The sequence below is a fragment of the Argentina silus genome (genome assembly GCF_951799395.1).
Source record: "Argentina silus genome assembly, chromosome: 5".
Classification (NCBI taxonomy): domain Eukaryota; kingdom Metazoa; phylum Chordata; class Actinopteri; order Argentiniformes; family Argentinidae; genus Argentina; species Argentina silus.
Window position 1 is genome coordinate 13,817,774 of NC_139659.1, and position 5,000 is coordinate 13,822,773.

General features: G+C 41.4%; 1 long non-coding RNA gene across 1 annotated transcript in view; it reads right to left on the reverse strand.

Moving 5' to 3' along the window:
* The window catches only part of LOC310804320, a 2,550-nt gene extending 1,090 nt beyond the window's left edge, over nt 1-1,460 (reverse strand). The window contains exons 1-2 of the long non-coding RNA XR_014554207.1: nt 903-1,460; nt 1-600 (exon numbers count right to left, since the gene is read on the reverse strand). The exon at nt 1-600 is cut by the window's left edge and continues 1,090 nt beyond it. This is a non-coding gene — a long non-coding RNA (uncharacterized lncRNA). The remainder of the gene's footprint in view (nt 601-902) is intronic.
* Nucleotides 1,461-5,000: the final 3,540 nt, after the last annotated feature.

Genomic DNA, 5,000 nt, shown 5'->3' on the forward strand with positions numbered 1-5,000 from the left:
TTCCCAACGTATCATTATTTTGCGCACAAGGGCCTAATAGAAAGCCTTTTTATTCCTGTAAAACATGTATGATGATGCATTTTGTGTCAAACTGAAGGGCGGACTGACGGGTCGACTAGGAAAGGTTTTCGGAATACAATGCTCCACAACAATGCTGTAGTGATTTTACTGAAGTACACTATGTACACTATAAAATAAGCATTTTGCCAACCAGCATTTTAACATCCAATCACCCTCCACCCTGCTTCGTCGGTGAGTGATTCTGATGTTGCCAGATCGTCACCAGGAAAGGTGGACATCTTACGTATCCATCTTTAAGGTTGCTCTGCTGGGGGACAATCTGAACGCAGAATCTCTGCCATCTGTTCTCAGAGTTGAAGTGGCCTGTGACATCGAACCGGAGGCCACAGTTGTTGGCAAGTGGCGTCGGACCAAGGTGAGGCCACATTATGTCATCGTGGAGGGGGAGTGTTGATTTCAGTCCAAGGGACCTCCCCACCTCCTGTGACACATCCACTGGCAGCATGATGTATGCATTCTGCAAACGTTCTCCAGAGTTACACTTCATCTGCATAGACCAGCAGTATCCTCCAAGGTTGTCTGTGGAGTAATACACAAACATTATCATTATCATTCTCTGTACAGGTTAATTCTATGGGACTCTAAATGCAAAAAAAACAAAGGTAAATTGCAGGTTAAAGACTTCTGTGTAAAAACAATATTTTAAGCATTATTTTTTAATTCATGACCACTTCAATTAGCAGAGCAGGTTGTTAATTTAGCACAAGGGGTAGTCTACTGTATTTTCCATATATATGTATGTTTTATCAGTGTGAGAGGGCAGTTTGCTAAAATAATTGATGTCCAGGACCCCTCAAAATGATATTTTATGGTGTTCTCACCTGCTTTGGAGTCCCTGAAGCGGACTGTATGTGTATCCAGGGTCTCCTGCATTTTTCTGAAAGTCAGTGCAGTGCAGCCCAACACACACTCCGACGGTGGGTCCGTTTCTCTGGATATCTCTTCCAATAGTTGACTGTCCCTCTCCCTACACACAATGGCCCCACCAAGGGTCACAAAGGCCATAAGCAGTACAAACAAAATGCTACAGGAGAGCCAAACAGTGGAAGTCGCCATTCTGACCTGTACCAGCCGAGAGTCAAGGCAGGGACCAGATTAAGTGTAGCTGCTGCTCTTGCTGCTTTGCTGAGTCGTTGTTTCTACTCAGGTTTCTACCTCATAACATGACCAGTGTTCCAAAATCCAATGTACAATTGAAGTCTCCAGCTCTCAGACAAAGACAGGTTAAAATGTTTAGAACAAAATGCATTCTCTGCGACTGAAATCTTTGAAGCTCTTTTCAGAAGTGCGCAACAAGCTGTGATGTTCTTTCTGGAGTAGGGAGCCAACAACTCCCAGAATGTTTTTTTCTTCTCTTGGCTGCTACTGGGGCTGCCAGAGAGGCTCACACAGATTGAGGCTGATGTAGGCGTGAATAGATTAACCTGACAGCTGACAAAGCCATGGAAAGTCACCTCCATAAAAAGACCATTGAGCATATGTAGTGTTATTAACTTTTATTATACAGAATACAAAGGTTGCAGTTCAAATACAAAACACAATATTGTAATCGAAGAAATACATGTGTAATCTTGACAACAACTTATTTTAGTAGCCTTTATTCAGTGAATATAAGTAAATGAATTAATCCAAATCGATACAAATCATCAAACTACAGTATGTGATCAATGACAATAAAACTTTCCACATTTGAACTGAAGATTGTTAATGAAGCGGTGAATTAAAATAAGGCTTTAAATATCACTGTGATAAATATTACGTTGAAAATAAAATGAAAAATGTGAACTGTGAGGTAAAAATGTACAAGAAGAAAATGCCTTATATGTCAGAGAAAATATAAAAAGGGTAGATATGTCTCTAAAAATACATAACATAAACGCCAAACCAGAAAAGAAGGTGTTCTCACCACAATGATCTTGTTTAGGATGTTTGACAACTGACAGACACAATATAAATCAAAAATAGCAAATGGGGAGTGGTTAAGGGATGACAATAGAACTATCCTGTTGCAAGGGTTCACAAGTATAAACATACAGTGCTTTATCTATGATGTAGCAAATAAACCAGATTCAAATGGGTTGTTTTTTTTGTCTGAATACAATTATACTCGATAGAACACAATGTCTTAAGCCAAGCTTGAAGACTGGGGCACTATTGTTTGCCCCTATGCCTATAGCTGCCTCTCCTTTCAGTCGAAACATGAAATATGGAACTTGGCCAATGAGGGCAGTGGCCAACTGGGGAAAAGTGCACATACAGAGACAAGACATAAAAAACATAACTCACAAAATAATATGATATTGATAGCCGTGGTGGACTGTGTAGAAACCTAGGAAATCTAGAGAAATCTGGTTCGAACAATAAAGTTGTGAGGAGCTGCCCTTCAATAAATCAATGTTCTGCTTTTACTACACAGCCCACAGTGTAAGGCCCCACCCTCAGAGTGCCTTTGGCATTGGAAGCTCACACAGAGCTCACATTTTTGTGGGGAACACTTAGTAGCTTGTGTTTAATCCCTTGCCAGTCTCAGGCCAAGGGGTTGTGAAATATTGCCCTCAGAAATAGCTCAAAGCACATATGAGATTTCATTAAAGCGAGACAGACAACATTTATTCAACCATGACAGTCAGCTCTCCCTATTTTTTTTTAACAGGTCTCACATATGGGTGAGGGATGCTATGAATTTGGCAAATTCAGTTCTAAAAAATATTTATACTCCCTGAGGATGGTATAGTTCATCTTGAATTGTCATAAGTAACTGCAAAAGAGAGCCATGAACCAATATAAATCAATCTCCCCAGATTGTTTTAAATTCCAAATCTACTCAGAAGGATTGTATACTGTAGCTGACTAACTTGTTTGAAGTTTGAAATAATGTGGGCATGAAATGTACTAAACAAAAGTTACATTGGGGACATTTACTTATTGCTTTTTGGTTTGGCAAACAATTGTGGTTATAACCCTAACCATAACCTTAAATTAGCGGTTGGTGTCAGTGGTTGCATAGATTGCTGTCTGTTCTTGTCCATAGACTGTTTTCAGGGTAAGGAAACAAGTAATACATTTGTGATTTGGGTGAAGTAGCCCTTTAATTCCATAGCGAATACTTAGATAAGATAAGTATGATTAGTCTAAAGCACAGGTTGCTACTGGTGTTCCTTGTTGTGATCGACCTTGCACTGGCTGTGCTCCAAACTCACATAGAACATCCTATTTCCACACCTGCATAGACAAAGCACTGATATCTCCACCTGCAATAACCTGGGATCTCTCTCTCTCTCTTGTATTGGAGCACTCTGTTTCCCTAGTGTTTTCTTAGAAACCAAATATGAAAACTGGACTGAATGGCAACTGGGAAAGTGTTCATATCAGTTATGTCTAACACTGATAAAACCCATCTGGTGCAGACTAAAATGTCTCACAGGCCAAGGAAAGCTGGAAAGCTGACCAAGTCATAAATTATGTATTTAATTGGACAAGCCAAATGCCAACTATTTGGTGGTTCACATAACCAAGTACTCCTGACTCTCTGCTAGCTTAGGTCATGTAACTGTATCATTTCCACAGCTTTCGACTTTACAAATGTTTTACCTCTGAAGCGGTATGCTGCACATTGGGAGTGTGTGATGGGCAGTGCAAGGTGCTCAGGTCCAGCTGTGGGTTGCAGGGTGCACACTGGACATAGGTGAAACTCTCAGGGTAAATCACTCAGTTCTCCCAACAAGATCTGTTCATCATAACTCACAAAATAATATGATATTGATAGCCGTGGTGGACTGTGTAGAAACCTAGGAAACCTAGAGAGTTATGAACTATCTCACCACTGGTTCTACGAACAATAAAGTTGTGAGGAGCTGCCCTTCAATAAATCAATGTTCTGCTTTTACTACACAGCCCACAGTGTAAGCCCCCACCCTCAGAGTGTCTTTGGCATTGGAAGCTCACACAGAGTTCACATTTTTGTGGGGAACACTCAGTAGCTTGTGTTTAATCCCTTGCCAGTCTCAGGCCAAGGGGTTGTGAAATATTGTCCTCAGAAGTAGCTCAAAGCACATACGAGATTTAATTAAAGCATTAAAGCAAGACAACTACACAGTTTGGAGAACCTGTTTGAAAGTTTTCAAAAGCGCCATTGTGGCATCAAAAGTTATATTAATTTTAGAATGTAGTTGTTATGGAACTGTCCTGGTGCCTGGTTTGATTCCCACTGAGACCATATATCCTGAAAAATGTATACACTCATGGCAATGTAAGTCGCTTTGGATAACAGCGTCAGCTAAATGGCACATGTCATATCAAGTCAGACAACATTTATTCAACCATGACAGTCAGCTCTCCCTATTTTCTAACAGGTCTCACATATGGGTGAGGGATGCTATGAATTTGGCAAATTCAGTTCTAAAAAATATTTATACTCCCAGAGGATGGTATAGTTTATCTTGAATTGTCATAAGTAACTGCAAAAGAGAGTCATAATCTATTTTGGAATATGCTATGAATCATCACAATTCTGCAAGCCAGGCTATCTGCATGCTTACATGAGGTCTTTCATGGGTGGAAGATTTGGATCCATTGAGGTAGGGGGCTCTCTCGGAGGGACCAAGGGTGGAGGGTGGGGGGCATGGGGGGGGGGGGGGTGATGCTCAGTCCTCTGTGGGCATGGGGTGGTTGCCTGGTCCACAGCCACACGTACGGGTCAGCTGCACAGAGGAGATGACCAGGGTGCTGAGTTCATCCATGTACAAGAAGGGCACCAACTCCTGGGAGATGAGCTGGCAGCATTGCATCTGGGCCGAGAGAATGAGAGAGAGAGAGAGAGAGAGAGAGAGAGAGAGAGAGAGAGAGAGAGACAGAGACAGAGACAGAGACAGAGACAGAGAGAGAGAGAGACTCAGTGTCATTGCCTGAACATAACCATG